General features: G+C 52.9%; 1 pseudogene across 1 annotated transcript in view; it reads left to right on the top strand.

Moving 5' to 3' along the window:
- Positions 1-15673, top strand: part of LOC144723700 (EGF-containing fibulin-like extracellular matrix protein 2) — a 38923-nt pseudogene extending 23250 nt beyond the window's left edge. Inside the window, exons 6-10 of the transcript XR_013586263.1 lie at positions 9390-9509; positions 11234-11350; positions 12501-12627; positions 14145-14346; positions 14952-15673. The product of XR_013586263.1 is annotated as an EGF-containing fibulin-like extracellular matrix protein 2 (transcript). The remainder of the gene's footprint in view (positions 1-9389; positions 9510-11233; positions 11351-12500; positions 12628-14144; positions 14347-14951) is intronic.
- Positions 15674-17957: the final 2284 nt, after the last annotated feature.

Below are 17957 nucleotides of genomic sequence, written 5' to 3' on the forward strand. Positions count from 1 at the left end.
AAGAGTGAGGCCACGCGGGCGAGTGAGAAGAGGGGGGGGCACCGACGGCCATCGGGAGCCAACCCTGAAGACAAGAGGAAGCTGCGGAGTGGTGTGCAGCTGCAGAGGAGACAGCCAGAAGGGCTGCGTGTTAGAGGCAGCGGTGTGGCTGCCAGGTGGAGCTGCGGAGAGAGAGAGAGAGACAGCACGAGGCTGTCAGAGCTGCGGAGGGAGAGAGGGAGGCAGCACGAGGCTGTCAGAGCTGCGGAGAGAGAGAGGAGTTGCAGCGAGTACAGCCAAGGGGAGCTGTGTGAGAGAAACAGCAGCGGGGCTGCTGTTGTGGATCGGGCCGACATTGGAGTCAGCACCGTGGAGAAGCTACAGAGTAAAGACAGCCGTGTGGGTGTACAGCACGAACCGAATAAAGGACACTGAGCCAGACATCGTGGTCCAGTCGTTTATTACACAAAGACAAAGATCCCCCGTATAGCTTGGACAGACTGTTGGGCCCAGTGCTGTTAGCGAGCACCTACCAAGGCCGGCACAGCACACGAGGGGGTGGGTGGGCAACATCACGCCCAGCCGCCTTTGTCTCCCCAGTGGTGATTTTTAATTACCCCCACCAGATACTCATTCGAGGCTGACTCGACCTACGGGAGGTCCACACGCGCACAGACGCTCCTGGCTGCTGATGCAAGCGCTCACCTGGCCGTACGCCCATGTACGCCTAGTCACGCCAGCTTCCTCTATGCGCACGAATCTCTGTGTGAGCACGTAGATGTAATGCTGGACGAGACACTCGGTGTGAGTGAAGCTGCAGGTCTCTGGGATCACTCCCTCCCCGAAATTGCGCTACTTTTTGGTGTAAAAGTCAACAGCGGAGAATCCTCATTCCCATCTGTTCCTATTCACAAGATCTCCTCTCCTTCTTCTCAGCGCCTACGCCTCTATTCTATCCCTGCATGTGCATCGATTCTAGTGATTTTTTTTCCCACTGCGTCGAGCAACCGGTAAATATTGAGGGATTGACTTTAAACTGGGACACCTACGAAAAAGAGCTCATCGGATTTCTCCGGGATAAATATTTTGAAAACCTAACCCCACAGGCCAACCAAACCCCCACTCCATGAATCCTACCACCACCCCACTAACGCTACCACCACGCCACCCCTACCCCCACCGAGACTCACAAAGCGAAGCATGACGCCCTGGCAGGCGTGATGCTTGAGCAGACCTTGACACTCCGCAGTCCACGAGGGCCTGCACTGTAACCAGAGAGAGAGGATGATCAGACACAGAGATCCCTCCACTCAACCCAGCACTCACCCTGTGTCTCCAGCACTCACCCCAAGATTCTTATTTTACAGGAACATTAATTTATCATTTTTTATTAATAAATAAAACAATATCATACGGCCAAATACAAAAAGTCGTGGGACAGTCAAGAGAGTATTGTTGTAAATGTACAACATGAGTGTGTGCATCCACATTTCAAGCAAGCAGCAGCATCAGCATTCAAGATCACAAACAGGAGCATAAGTAGCATCATTGACACCAATTACCAAAAGTAATGCATCTGTAGTGAGTCCAACTGAGTCGATGACGTTGTCTTGGGAGCAACACTATTTATTACATCAACTCAACACAACATAACGTAACCTACACTTGGGTGTTGAACGCCCATCTAACCACGCTACGGCAGAACTGGACACGGTCCCGCTATCCCGGCCCGGACCATGAGCTGGGTCCCAGATCGCGTGGCTAGAGGCTTCTTCAACCCGACGTGGATCTTCTTCACCAACAACCCAAAGAACCCCGAGCCCCTCACGGGGCCCCGTTATATCGGCGTGGGCTGGGGCTGGCTCCGTCCCTCACCCCGCCCACCTTCTAGATCTCTCGAGCTCCTTCCCCAGAAGGCTCCCGAAAGCTCCTCTATACCATGTGACCACCCAGCGGCCCCCGTCCGCCGGTGGTCCCCCTTCAATATCATCATAATGTGAGCAATATTGGAACCATCTGGCATCACTGGACAACGGAGAGTATAAAACGATAACAAGAACAATAACAATCAATGAAAGGAAAGGGATTTGGAATGCGTGCGGGTTGCCGGCCCGTCCCGAACGGGCGGCGGTACCCCCACGGATCGAGAACGCGACGGGGTCTTAAGATCGACGGGAGTAGAACCGCCCACAGCTGTTGGAGGCCCATCAACGCCAAGGTCCCGTCCCCCAGGGAGACCGAAGTCCGGGGTCTCCGGCAACCGTGTCTGTGGTGGGGTTGGAAGGGCAGCGGGGCCAAGTGGCCCCATCGCCGTGGTAGGCCCACCCAGAGCAGGATTCGCCACATCCGCCTGCGTCATGGCTGGTTTTTCTGTAGAAGGCACGACAGGCGCGCTTGCAGAGTCAACAGGCAAGGGCAGAGGTGCGTCGGGCGCAACAAACACCGGCAAGGCAACATCAGGGGATGACGCATCCATCCGCGGGGACACGTAGGACTTCAGCCTAGACGTATGAACGTACCAGCGCCGCGATCCAAAACAAACCCGTGCGGATTGCGGGTTAGGGACTTCAATAAGCTTAACCGGCCCCTGCCGTGGTTTGTGAAGCTTAGGGGAGGTCCCCGGCCGCACCTGCGGGCACTGCAGCCATGCCATGTCCCCCACTCGCCAGGGGCATGTTCCGGTCGAGCGTCGGGCGCAACGCTCGTTTTGCGCCTGAGTCTTGGCAGTAGCCAACCGGGCCCCCTCCCGTGCCTCGGCGACGCATCGAACCGTGTCCTGAATATATTCGGGGAGAGGTTTAACAGGACCCTTCGCCCCCGTACTCAGCTGTACTTCCACCGGCGGCACATTCTCGCGGCCGTACATGAGAAAAAATGGAGAATACCCAGTGGACGCATGAGGCATCATCCGATACGCAGAGAGTACCCCAGGTATATGCAAGTCCCAATCAGCTTGTTTCTCGTCAACCGTGTGACATAGCATGGCCAACAGCGTCCGATTAAGGCGTTCCACCATGCCATCCGTCTGCAGGTGGTAAGGAGACGTACGAACCTTCTTGGTTCCCAGAGCAGCGCACACTTCCGCCAACAATTTGGAAGAAAAATTTCGCCCCTGATCCGTGAGTAGCCTCTCCGGCGCCCCCTTTTCCATCACATATCCAAATAGGAAGGCGTCCGTGATAGACGCCGCCGACTGGTCGGGTAAGGGCCAAGCCATCGGCCAGCGGGAAAGATATTCCACCCCGACCAGCAAATATTTATTACCCCTATAGGATGGCGAGAAAGGTCCCAAAATATCCAGCGCCACCAACTCGTTGATTCGAGACACTTGTATAGACTGCACCAGCGGCACGTAAGGGTTTTTAGGCGGCCTCCGCCGGGCACACTCGGGACACGCCCGAATGTGTCCAACGACATCCGTCATCATGCCGTGCCAAAAGTAGTCACGCTGTAATGTTAACAAAGTCTTCTGCACCCCGAGATGTAATAAAGTGTTGCCGTGCAGAGTCCAAATCAATTGGTACCGTAGCGACGACGGTACCACCAGACGCCAGCGGTCATGAAATCCCTCTCTCCACATGAGCAACCCATCCCGGAGAGCGGCCCCCGGCGTACCACCGGACAGCAATTTCCCCGCTCCCTTCGCAGCCCGACTCCGTATAACCCCCAACGAGTCATCAAGCATTTGTTCGCGAATCCATACCGAGCGCGGCAGGTTCAGAACCCCATCGGCCGGTCCTGGGCACACCGGAGCCCCAAGCATCTCGACAGCTGACACGACAGGCCGAGGGGGTAGCTGGACCGGCGTACACCTATTCGTACCCGACGCCCAAGTGCAAGGGGACCCCTGCGGTAATCTGGAGAGTGCGTCCGCATTGGCGTGACGCGACCCCTTCCGATATTGTATGTCGAATGAAAATTCCTGCAGGGTCTCCAACCATCGTGCCAGTTGGCCAGATGGTTGGTCAACCCTCAGGGCATATTGCAGAGCCGCATGGTCCGCGCACACAATAAATGACCGGCCGTAAAGATACGGCCGATATTGGCGGAGAAAATGGACAATAGCCAATAATTCGCGGCGAGTGACGCAGTAGCGGGTTTCTGCCGGGGACAGTACACGGCTACCGTAGGCTACCATGCGCTCCACGCCGCCTTTGGACTGTGACAGAACGGCCCCAATCCCAGTGTCACTAGCGTCCGTATCCAGAATAAACGGTCTATCGAAATCCGGATAGTCCAATGTCGGCGCCGTCGCCAACCGATCGCGTAGGCCCTTAAACGCCGCTTCCTCCGGCGGACCCCAACTGAACCTCTGACCCTTACCCGTAAGGAGGTGCAAGGGCCTAGCGATCATAGCAAAGTTCAGGACGAACCTGCGATAGTATGAGGCGAACCCCAAGAAACGACGTACGTCCCCAACCGAGGCCGGGGTTGGCCAGTTACGGACGCACGCCGTCTTCTCCGGGTCCATGGCCACCCCGTCCGCACTGACTATGTGTCCCAAATAACGCATGGATCGTTGCAGTAGGTGACACTTTTTCGGTTTGAATTTTAAATTTGCGGAGCGCATCCTAGCAAAAACCGTCTCCAATCTCTGCAAATGTTCGTCAAATGTGCGGCTAAAGACGATGACATCGTCTAAATAAATCAAACATGTCTCCCACTGCAGACCCGTTAACACCAGCTCCATCAACCGCTGAAAAGTGGCTGGAGCTGCATTCAAGCCCATCGGAAGGCAATTAAACTGAAACAGTCCCTGCGGCGTGCGAAAAGCCGTCTTTTCCCTCGAAGACTCGTCAAGGGGAAGCTGCCAGAATCCCGAAGAGAGATCCAATGTTGAAAAAAACTTCGCCCCAGACAAGGCATCGAGGGAATCATCCATACGCGGAAGTGGGTACGCGTCTGCGACGGACACCTTATTCAATTTCCGAAAATCGACGCAAAATCGCAGTTTCCCATCCTTCTTTTTCACAAGGACCACCGGCGCCCCATGGACTGTTAGACGGGGATATAATATCAGCGGCTAGCATGTCCTCCACTGCCCTGCGAACCTGATCCCGCTTTGTCGGGCTCAACCGATGCGAGTTCAACCGAATCAGAGCGGCATCCCCCGTCTCAATGTGGTGGGAAAGCAGGGAGGTGCGTCCCAAGTCAAAATCATCCCAGCTGAACACGTCGGAATAACTTAGCAACAGCGCGCGAAGCGCGGACCGTTACTCTCTGGTCAGGGACGAATTCTCTCCGCATAACTCGGCAACCCAACGGTCATCCTGCCCCGTTGGCCCCGAAACCCCCCCTACCATGTCCCGGCAGACCCGGTTGTCATGGGTCGTGAACGCGGTCTTGGCGTGAGCCACAACCGTTCTGGCCGGGACACTGACATTCTCTGCACTCCCATTTAGCACCTGTAAGAACGGGGGCTGGCCCGGCCGGACAATTGTTTGTGCCCCAACCAGCGCCGAGCCGCCCGTTATAGCCGTGGACGGCGATAACAGAACCCCCGCCGCTCCCTCAACGCCAGGTACTGGCTTCCGATATCTCAACGGGATAAGCATCTGCGAACCAGGTGGAATGTCAACAGATACCTCGGACAGCGCCTGCACCTGGCAGACAGGGGCAGACCGGCCCCATGGCGATGGTAGGAACGAAATTTTACGCCCCCCCGGTAATTCAATGCAATTTTGATCAATCCTTATTTGAATGGGCATTTTTGCCAGGAAATCAGTCCCCAACAAACAGGGCACCGCGAGGGACCTAGAGATCAACACGGTCCCTGAAGCCGACACCCCCCCCAATGGATATGTTGGCGTCCACCTGGCCCACAATGCCCATACTTCCCCCATTCGCCGCTATGCATGAATCATAAACCGCTCGCACTTTCCCTGGCGGAATGCCCAAAAGATGGAAAATTCCATCCGAAATAATGGTCGCGGACACACCGGAGTCCACCAAAATACGCACCTCGACCCCCTGAATGGAACCCGGTACCGTGGACGACCCCGTAGCGGCCGCAACTACCCTGCGTGCCAATCTGCGCCATTGCGTCAGCGAGCGACCCGGGTCAACTGGAGGCACGTTGTTGTTAACGACACACGGACCGCGCGGCGATGGTGATGCATGAGGTGACAGGCCTTGCCGGGTGTCTGGTGCGCACCGACTTGCCTGTACTGGTGGGTCTTTTCGTGCGGCGTCCGTGGTCGAGGCCTCCTGCTGGGGCGACCCCGGGATGCGAGCCCAACAGTCCCTTGCGAAGTGGCCCTTACGGCTGCAGCGGAAGCACTCCACGTCGTTCCGACGCGCGGCACCCCCCCTGTCCCGACGCTCCCGCGCCGGCGGCGCAGACCTCGACCCCGTCCCCCCCTGAGCAGGCCACTGGGCGGAGGCGGCCGTCAACTCCTGCGGACCCTTGTCGTCAGGAACGTAGATCGCCTTCGTAGGATCCCACCCCGTAGCACCGCCTTCAACGACGGGCCCCCCCGTCCAAGCCGACACCTGCTTCCAGCGTTGGAGATTAAATTGAGTGTCCAAGCACTTAGCCACAGCACGGGACGTCAATTTATCATGGCTACACACCGGCATGGGGATCCCAAGGTCTCTAGATAATTCGAGCATCTTGCCCAACACGAGGGGCTCCAACAAATCGGGCTCCGTCTGGGGGTATGCCGCCATCGCTAGTTCCAGAACTGCGCCTCTGTAGGCCACCGGCGATTCATCAGGCGCCCGTTGGCGCTGAACAAATCTCCGATGGGCGTCGTCCGGAGGCTCGTACGCATCCGCCATCTCCTCGAAGACACCCTGCAGCGTCTTCTTCTTGTCGGCCTTGATGGAGCGGAAGAACCGGACGGAGTCGTCGTCGAGAAGTGTTGGTAAGACTTCCAGGGCCTCCGCGTCCGTCCACATGGCGGAGCGTACGGCCGCTTGAAAACGGCAGGCGAATGCGCTCCAATCGCCGCCGATTGAGAATTCTTTGACCGTTGTTAAATGACGGCTGCGGGTTCTTGTTCCTCCGTCCTCCTCCGATGGTGACACGCGCGGCAGCGACAAGATGGCGTCGCTCCGCAACGTGTGCAAGATGGCGGCTTCCCGCGGCGGAGGGCGCAAGATGGCGGGTAGCGCCACCGCTGGAGGGAGGTCGTCGTCGGAAGATGTTGCCGAAGATGGTGCAGGGACGGTCTTCTTCCTGAGCTGTTTTGACATGCCGTTTCACTTCTGACACCAATGTAATAAAGGACTCTCTCTCAGATGTCGATCTCCGTTGTCCTTTATTGGGTTCGTAGAATCTCCGTACCACGGCGTCTTGCTCAGGCCCGCGTCCCGCTCGACGACCTCTCCACAGCCCTCGGCTGCTCCGTTGTGCAGTCTCCCTGCTGCTCCAATATGCAGTCTCCCTGCTGCCCCGTCAGGCAATCCTTGCAGCCACACCGCTGCCCCGCTATCTAGCGTCACTGCTGCCCCTTTCACAGCTAGCCTCTCACTGCCCCGTTAGCTCTCTTCGTCTGACACCGATTGCTGTCGGTGTCGACGTCTCCCACCGCGTGGTGACCGCGCCACACTCTCCGTCTTGCCCAGCGTGGCCTCCTCGTATTTCACTCCATCTCAACTCCCCCTTCCCCTTCCGGTTCTCTCCCTAAATCCTCTCCCCCACGTGACCCTAACTCCACCCACTCCCCACGTGACCCAGACTCTGCCCCCCCTCAATCCTTGTTCGCATTACACTTGTAGCAAAAGTGTGCTACATGTGCTACGGGCCCCACACTTTCAAGGGCCCCGTGCTAAATGCTTTCAAGCTATCAATTCCGGTTCAGTGATTCTGCACTTGCGTTATTACCATAGTACTATACCGCCTTCAACTTTTATGAACGACTGGGTGTTTAAGGTTAGCGATTTGTCGTATTAGCTGGCTGTATAGCAAATGAAAAAATACAATTACTTTACTATGCAAGTAAAAAATCTGTCTTTTAATATTTATGTGGTTGTTTTATTTAGGGCCCCTTAATAACAAATGCTACAGGCCCCGCACTAGCTTAATCCGGCACTGGCCTGGGGTGCAGCACCCTACCTCACTGCACCAGACATAATTGAAGAAGCAGGCAGGGTGATTGATGATCCAGCACTCACTGATTCACTCCAGTCAAATTTTGACTTAACTTTCATGACTGCAGGAATTCATATTATTGGTTCTTTCGGTAAAGTCACGTAAATATAAAAAAAATTAAACGTCTGTTTGCACAGCTCTTTCTGCCGCCCACTCACTTTGGAACCCTTATAAGCAGCTACATTTGGAGGCTTGCCCCCTCTTTTATCTCCGCCTGATGAAGACCGCTTGTGTTGCGATCGAAACGTCGTGGGTTTTTTGCTTTTATTATTTTAAATTGTAATTAAAAAAAAAATTTTACGTGACTTTACCAAAAGAACCAAGAATATCACTCCAGTCACTCGCTCGTCGGCGGTCAGTCGCCTCCTTATCACTCTTCCTTCGCTACTATTACCATGGTCGCTGTTCCCATGAACTTCACTCTTTGATCCTCCTGCCCATGTTGAGGACTTGGTCTACAGCCGCTGTGTTCAACCACCACACCGCAGGCCACAACACTTCTCTTTCGGCATCTTCCCTCCAACTGCTCCTCTTCTTCCAAAGCAATTTTTTGTTTAATTAAACATACAAATGTAGAGCACACCGCAAGCGGCACAACCGGAGAATGATGCAAACAAAAAAAAATACATTCCAGAAAATTGTGTCAGTGTCAATATAAGATGAAACCGGAGATGGTGAGTATATGCCGCTTCTCTTGGGAATTTCATTTCCATCTTCTCTTTTCGCAAGCTCTGATAATATCCTTGCTCAATTCAAGTAGGCGTCTTCACTCTGTACCTTTTACAACGTTGTTGGTGCTGTTTGCTGCTGGCTGATTCACGTTTTCGTCCATTGAGCCTGTGCTCGGTATCTGTGTAAAACAAACGACCCGTATTTACACTTCTTCCACGCGTATGTGAGTTTGTGGATGGGGGAGCAGTAGTTTAACGGTTAGTGCTTCACTGCACTATGAACCCAGCCACCTGGGTTCGCTTCCCGCTCATGGCCAACACCAGTTGACGATTACCTGTTAATCGGCCATGGGCCTCCCCTAGGTCGACTCAGCCTCAAATGAGCATCCTCTGCAGTGTGTAAACATCGCCACTGGGGAGATAAAGGCGGCCAGGCGTGATGTTGGCCGCTCACCTCCTCGTGCGCATTGTTAGCCTTCAGAGGTGCTTGCTAACAACACTTGCCCCAACAATCTGTTAGAGGCTAAACGGGGGAATCTTTTGTCTTTGTGTGCCCAAAAGGCCTGTCAAGTCCACGGGGCGGGGGGGGGTAGGGGGATTCTTCGTCTCGTCCACTACCATCCCTTGCTTTGTGTTTTCCACAGATGTAGACGAGTGTACAGAGAGCAGCCCTTGCGCCCAGCGATGCCTCAACACTCCTGGCTCCTTCCTGTGCCGCTGCGAGCGCGGCTACCTGCTCGAGAGGGACGGACGCACGTGCCGAGGTGAGTCCGCGCCATGCAATCTCCTGCTGCTCAGATGAGCGTTGAAACAGGGTGGGGGGGGGAGTGCTGCGGGGTGGGGGGGCATCTCCCGTTCACAGCCCCGAGCCACTGCTGGTAACTCCACACTCTACAAAGTGGTGCTCGTTTTATTGACCCCACAGGACGATGGGCCAAGTCAACCGCCAACCGGGATGTAAACTCGCAAATTCTGATCGCAAGCCGGTCGCTCTACCGCTGAGCCACCTGACTGGGCTGTAGGGTCCGGTGCAAAGTCACTGCATATGTTAGAGAACATATTCAGGTTAATGGCATCATTCAAACTGTAAGTGGGGTTGGACAGAATACGCCGCAAGCAGCGATGACAGCTAATGGTCACCAATAGTGACGCAATGTCGGCCAAGGAATGGAACTCATCAGAGATCACGTGACCTGCAGAGATGGAGCAATGAAATCAGTTCTTGTGTAGGCTCTTGGTAGATTATTACATCGCAGGATCATGAGAGCTGGCAGCGGCTTCGGGAGGCCTTCATTCAGCAGTGGATTGACTGCAGTTAATGATGATGATGAACCAATTGGTAAGATAATAGCTGTTTTGCAATACATTTGTAGTGCTAATACTTACGTGATCCGGGGGTAGAAATACCCACGGGAACCCAGGTTACTGTTAAAGATGACATCACAAAGGAAAGTAAAGAGAAGGCAGGGCGTGAGAGAGGGAACGCCGAGGGAGAGAGTGGTGACGTCACCGAACGAGGCGGGGCGATCGGGGGAGCTTCCTGGTGGGATTCGGAGTGGAGTGGTCGCACGCGGCGTGAGCTCGTGCGGAAAATAAAGAAGAGTTGTGTCGTCTCAATCTTCGTCTGGTAGACTCATTACACATTTAAATGCAAAGTGAAAGGGGTGTACTCACATACCACTCGGCCTAATTAGCAGTACAATGAGAGTGAATACTTTTGTAAAGTGTGCATTCCTAGCAAATGGTGTCTACAACTTATAAATTCATCTCAGAATAAGTTGGTGTCGTGTGAACACGGGTGTTGGGGAAACCAATGTGGCCAGACAAATTGCTGGCCACCACTGCCAAATGCCCTCTCTTGTGTGCAAGTACGTGTGTGGTGAGATGTTAACTAACTCGCCTGATATGCAGGAGGTTGTGGGTTTGATCACGACCCCAACGCCTGTATATTTGGAGTTTGCGTGTCACTCCCCCCGTGGTTGCGTGGGTTTTTCTCCGGGTCCTCCGTTTTTTCCCTCCAAATTTATAAACACGCGTTTAGAGTATTTGGCTGCTAGAAATTTCCATGTGATAAGCCACTTTATTGAGCTATCATTTGTGGCCAGGTCGCTTCTGAAAAAGAGCTTCATAGCTCAGTGGGGCTTACCTGGTAAAATTCTAAGTTTCGTTTCGTATAGGGGGCGGTAGTGCTATGGTTAGCGTGCTGCGCTACGAACCCGGCAACCCGAGTTCGATTCCCGCTTCAGGCCAACACCAGTGATGATTATCTGAACCAGTCCTGGGCCTTCCCCTAGGTCGACTCAGCCTGAAATGAGTACCTGGTGCAGTGTGTAAACATCTAGCACTGGGGAAGACAAAGGTGGCCGGGCATGATATTTGCCACGGCATTCACTCATGTTCCGTGCTGGCCTCAATAGGTTGCTGCTCGCTAACAGAACTTGCCCCCTGACGGTCTGCTAAGTGGGGATCCGTTATCTTCATGTTGCAGACATCGATGAATGCAGTGCACCTGTGCCCGTTTGTCACTTCTCGTGCCAAAACATCCCCGGGAGCTACGAGTGCCAATGCCCGGAGGGTTACGAAGCTAGCGAGGGCCGCTGTACAGGTAACCGCATCACTACTCGCCTTGTCCACTTTTGGCGAAGTACCAATCAATGTGATCGCCATTCATAACTGATTCTTCTCAGGTTAGGCCACGGTCGTGATCTGGCCACGTCTTTTGTCGTAAAACCCCTCCCATATTACTCGGAATCACCATTTTTTCACTTCGCATCGATTTAATTTGCTGGGCTCTTGTCGGGTTTAGTAGTTTTCATGAAATGCGCGTCGCTTTGCTCCACAGTGGATGCTAGCGACGATTCCCTGGCATGCGGACAGAGTTGGCCAATGCGTGCCAGCATCGCGGTCCAAATTTGCCTCATTTGAAGAAAAAATACCCAGTTGGTATTACACAAAGCAGCAAACATCGCCCCCTCTGTTGGCAGACCGATGCTCGCTTGCAAACCAGGTGCTGAGTTATCGTGTGCTGCAAAGGGACGGCTGCCAAATGTTTGAGATGAGATTCGAATAGTGCAAGTCGCCCATCCCGTGTGAAGTGCTCTGAGACGGCCCCAGCCTAAAAGGGGGCTGTAATTGTAAAACATTTTTTGATTTGTCGTGTTGATAGTCGTCTGATACTAAGGTATCTTATCAGACAAAAATCGATTATTTTAGTGTGTTCTGTATATTGCCCTGAATAATTCCAAACAAAGCATGTGTTTTGTCATTCACACAGACAACGATATATATTTGGATAGCACTGACTGAAAATATTTCTAAAACATAAACTAATCATTATTTTTGGGGATTGGTCTTCTTTAAAGAAAAATATTTGGTAAGATTTCAGGCGAATTTCTGCTCAAAGGAGCATTGAGGCGGTGCCCATTTACAGGCCTGAGCCAGTGATATACATTCCACATTCCTATGGTGGGGGCGAGTCTCTTCATAAAGCAAACCACTTTTGACTTACTCAGAAATTGCTGATGATTTTATCGACGCCTGGGGGGATGATGGAGTTGAACTTGCAACCTTCCCGATTTGCGAGCCGCTCGCTCCACCACAGAGCCCCCTGAGCGGTTACGAGAAAACAAAGCATTGTAAATTAATTCTTAAAACGACAAAGTGTTAATTTTATGACGCTGACATTGCGTGGAACACCACCGCCTCCTTCCCGCGCTAACGCTCCACTTCCTCCTCCTCCGCTGGCGCTTGCGCAGACATCGACGAGTGCGACTTAGGAGTGCATGGCTGCACGGACTCGCAGAGCTGCTTCAACACGCCGGGCTCCATGCGCTGCCTGCAGCGGGACAAGTGCACGCAGCCGTACTCGCAGACGTCCGACGAGTCAGTGTCCCTGCAGCTCGCGCCCTGACACCTCCTCCCCCCCCCCAGCGCGTCCGTGGCAGGGCACGCGGTGCAATAGCGGTCTGTGCTTGCCCACGTCGGGCTGCTGGACTTGCTCGATTGCATTGTGGTAATGACGCGGGGTTGCTATCCCGTTGAAAATGTCTCACCTGTGTTTAAAGTCGCGTCAGGTTACGGTGATTTCCTGCTCAATTGAGTGTTCCGACGTGCAGGTGCTCGTTTCTCCTGTCTGCAGTCCTGAGCCCAGTGGTGGACATTCCTCATTCCTATGGCAGGGCGCGAGTCCATCCATAGGACAACTGTAGTGAGTTCAACTAAGTCGCATACGTACTCTTGGAGGCAACACATTTATTTAACACCAACACACGGGGTAACTGCCCTTTAACAGAATAACAACCTAAGATGGTGACCACCAGGCTAACTACACTAATTACAACGTAACTAGCTACTATGGACCAGACCACAGCTCGGGTCCAGATCCACGTGTTGGAGACTCGGTAGACCGTAGAACGTAGACAAAGGTTTCTTCAGGATGAACAACAATGCCAGTCTTCTTGGTTCTTTCGGTACAGTCACGTAGAAGGGAAGTAATAAAATAATAAAAATAAAACATAATAAAATCAAATAATTCTCACGACGTTTCGGCTACAATGCAAGCAGCCGTCTTCAGGTGAAGAATGAGACACTACCAAGCTAGGAGCTTATATATAAGCTGGGTTGGAGGTGGAAGAGCGCCTTAACAGAAATAATGTGCATATGAATAGGAATTTAGCATATTCATGGGAAATGCATAGGAGGTGGGCGGGGGGGTTTCAAAGTCATATTATGCCCATGCATTATGCAGGATCAGCAGCACCAAGGGGGGGTGCAGGGAGTAGCAGTCACGAAAGCTTTAAATCGAAACAATGCCAGTCCCTCTGGGGGACCCGGCTTATATTCTCTGCGGCGTGGTTGGCTCTGCCCTTGGCCAGGACCACCTTCCAGAAGGCACATGAGGCCCCTTTGTATACTTAACCGGTCATGTGTCCTCTCGGGTCAACCAGAGTGCCATGGTCTCTAATAACCTCATTCCTACAGCCGGCACTTCCACACCCTGTCCTGTACGGCTGGCATTGCACGCCGAGCGTGGTGCCATCCAGCGCTATCAATCAGCGCTGACCGAGCCCCTCTAGGGCCGGTACTACACCCACACCATAGTGGTATCCGCGTTGTCGGTACACAATCACTGTTGATTTCCCCACACAGTGCTCATTTTATCGACTTTGTAGGGATGATGGGTGGTCAACTCCCAATCAGGATTTGAACTCGCAAGCTTCTGATTGTGAGTCGCTCGCTGAGCCACCTGGCCGGTATCGTCAAGATCCAATTCATTACACTCCTGTACGTCGGCGTGTGCGCATGTGTGTGTGCGTGCGAGTGTGCGTGTGAGCATGTATGCGCGTGCGTGTGTGGATTTGCTCAACCTCTTCCCAAATTTCCTTGCTGCGCGATCGCAGCACGTGCGTGTGCCCGCGCGACCTGGCCGCGTGCCGGAACCGACCGTACATGGTGCGCTACCGCTACGCTGTGCTGTCCCCGGACCGGAGGCCCCAGTCCACCGTGTACCACGTGCACGCTGCCACCCGCTACCCGGGGGCACGCAACTCCTTCCACCTGCACGACACGCCCGGCAGCGACGGCGCGTACTTCTCACTCCGGGTATGCATGCACTCGGTGCACTCGGCCCCCCAGTGGGCACGGCCATTGATGCGTGCATGTGTGAATGCGTGCGTGGTGCGTGAGTGCGTGCGTGGTGCATGCGTGAGTGTGTGTGTGAGTGCGTGTGTGGTGCGTGAATGCGTGTGTGGTGCATGCGTGCATGGTGCCCACTGCAGGGTGTAGTGGCACAGCGATTATCGCGCTTCGCTACAAACCCGGCGACCCGAGTTCGATACACTGCTCATGATCAACATCGATGACGAATGTGTCAAGTGGTCCTGCGCCTCTCCTAGGTCGACTCAGCTTCAAATGAGTACCTGGTGCAGTGTGTAAACCTCAGCACCGGGGAGACAATGATGGCCAGGCATGATATTCGCCACAGCACCCACTCATGTTCTGTACTGGCCTAAATAGGTGCTACTCGCAAATCGAATTTGCCCCCAACAGTTTGACTCAGTCTTAAATGAGTAACTTGTGCAGTGTGTGGCAACACAACCCTCCTCATGTGCCGCACCGGCCTTAATCGGCACTTTCCCCAACAGCCCATGTAGGCTACATGGGGGATCTCTATCTTCATATGTGCGTGTGTGTGTGCGCGCGAGCAGCAGACGGGCCCGTACAGCGCCGTGCTCACGCTGCTGCGCTCCTTGAGTGGCCCGCGCGACATCATCCTGGACGTGGAGATGGTGAGCGTGCAGCCGTACGTGCGCAGTGGCAGCAGCAGCAGCGTGCTCCGCCTCACGCTGTTTGTGACGGCGCAGCCCTTCTGAGCGGCGCCCGTGACCGCACCGCCGTGACGGCGCACCGCCCCGCGCGCCACGTTTCCTAACATAATCACAGCGATGGTCCGTGGCATCGCTTGCTCATTATGCGTGGTCCTACAAGGCTGCGTCTAACCGCAATGTATCGTTTATGCAGTTACTGGAATATGCACCGTGCCACACCACATCGTGCTATGCTCTACCAATCCACACAACACACCGCGTTAAAATCTCCTTAACCACACACCACACCGCACTACACTCTACTAGACCACACACCACACCGCGCTACGCTCTACTAAACCACACACCACACTATGCTCTACTAATCCACATACCACGACGTGCTATGCTCCACTAAACCACACACCACACCGCGCTACGCTCCACTAAACCACACACCACACCGCGCTACGCTCCACTAAACCACACACCGCGCTACGCTCCACTAAACCACACACCACACCGCGCTACGCTCTACTAAACCACACACCACACCGCGCTACACTCTACTCAACTAGACACCACACCACACTACGCTCTGCTAAACCACAAACCACACCACATGAAGCCACGTACTGACATACAAAGGAATACAACGCCACGTGATGCCACGTCACACCACTTTACATTCAACCACTGTAAACACACTGCAATGTAACCACTCCGCACCAAACCAGGGTGGCAGGGTGGCACAGTGGTAACACCCTTTTCTCGCGGCATGAAGGGCCTGACACGTTTTCTGCGTAAAGTTTGTTTGTTCTCCTCCCGTTCTGCTGCATGGCTTTCCTCCGGGCTCTCCCGTTTCCTCCCATAGTTACAAAAACATAACCTACACAATGTCACAGATTATTGGCCAATCACATTCCCAGTGCTGAAGAATTACCTGCAAATTACTCGATTGGGATCACGCAGCGGCGACATCGCCCCCCTACTGCGAAAAAAACTGACAGGAACCACCTCCTGTTGAGAAATATATATTGAGAATACATGGTAGAAGATGTGACATCTACTTAGAATAACCTGAGAGATTAGCAGTGTCAGATTTCCTGTTTGGGGCAGGCGGGAGGGCATAAAGGTAAAATAATGCCCATGACCGACGCAGCATGTCCTGGTGTCAAGGGGCCCGCTGCTGGCAACACACACGGAACATGAAGACAGATATTCCCCGTATAGCTTTTAAGGCTGTTAGGGTAAGTGTTATTAGCGAGCACCTATAAAGGCCGGCGCAGTACACAAGGGGGTGGGTGGCCAACACCACGCCCGGCCGCCTTTGGCTCCCCAGTGGCGATGTTTTTACACACTCATTTGAGGCTGAGTCGACCGAGGTGAGGAGGCCCAGGACTGGTTAAGATAATCGTCACTGGTGTTGGCTCTGAGCGGGAATCGAACTCGGTTAGCCGAGTTCATAGTGTAGTGCGCTAACCGCTACACCACCGCTCCCCACACAGTACACCAGCGCATCACCAATCGGTAGAGCGAACCACACCGACGCACGCGTCCTCCAGCGCATTGCCGCCGATTCAGCATGTCAGAGAAAACCTGCGGCTATTTACAGGATCACATTTTAAAGCTTCGTTTAATTATATCCAACTGCAAAAATTTGGTTGTGAGAATTGTTCAACTTTTTCGTGAGGCGAGGAAATAATATTTGGCGGCACATTAAATGCGTGTACTCTTGACAATTTACTTTGTTTGGCTGTGCCTGGTGGTGGTGGCCAGATCATTACGTGACCTACCCAGGACCAAAACTGCGAGCCGTGAGAAACATTTTTTTTCAAGGAAGTGCCGAGGTGTGAAACCAGTTTGCGAAGAGAACTCTACCGTTAGAAAGAGGACATTGAAGCGCTGAATCCTACCCAGTGACCGGCAAAATAAGATTTATCACTATATGACAACTGACACCGTGTACATACAATAAATAGTAAAGTTTTCCCATTCCACCATTTCATGTAATCGAGTGTCTTTTATTTCAGTTCTGCACGTGAATTCACTCCTGCATCCTTTGTGCTCTTGAGATGTGCATAGCATGTGATTCTGACGTCTATCTCCCTTAATCAACCCTCCATATTACATCTTTATCAGACCACTAAGTCTCATGATCTGCCTCATCACATTTCCTCACTAAATTTCACAGTTACCTTCCAGTCACTTGTCATCTGCTCATTTGATAACCGATTCTCGCGTGTTTCTATCCAGCTTATACTTTCCTCTCCCCAGGACGACAACTCAAACGCTCAGATTCTTGATTTTCCTGCTTGCAAAGTGCTCACATCGCCAACAAACGAAGAACAGCACTCCCAAATTAAAAATGTCTTCCGATATCTTTATTCCATTCATAAAACACGATTTGTACTGGGGCGGTTATTGTTCCTGAGGTCCTCTGCACGCTGACCATGCGTTCATCACTGATCATACGTTCATTGATATAAGCAGTAGAACGAATTCAAAGAACTGCTGTGTTTTCGCGGTTAGTCAATTGTCCATGCAACGGAGGATGGCTGTCTTCTCAAACTAGATTCAAGCCTTATCATGCAGCAATGCAGCCTGACCTGCATAATCATACGACACATTGCAGCTACATTTCTATAATCTTGTGAACATCATGCTAAACGAGAGCAACGCTATGTACGGAAGGAACATAGTCATTCTCAAATGTCATTTTCTTGAAATGTTTGTTTTACCCATTGTATTAATTATACCTCCAGTATAAAGTGACGGTTATACTAACAAAAATACCCCCCCCCCCCCCCTTCAAATAAAAAAAATGCTCTTTAAATGCTAAAACCAGTGATATTAATACAAACAATCTCCAGCAGATCATTTCATTTTTAAAATAATGTTAGTATT

Source organism: Lampetra planeri, chromosome 18 (assembly GCF_965212315.1).
Source record: "Lampetra planeri chromosome 18, kcLamPlan1.2.h2, whole genome shotgun sequence".
Taxonomy (NCBI): Eukaryota; Metazoa; Chordata; class Hyperoartia; order Petromyzontiformes; family Petromyzontidae; genus Lampetra; species Lampetra planeri.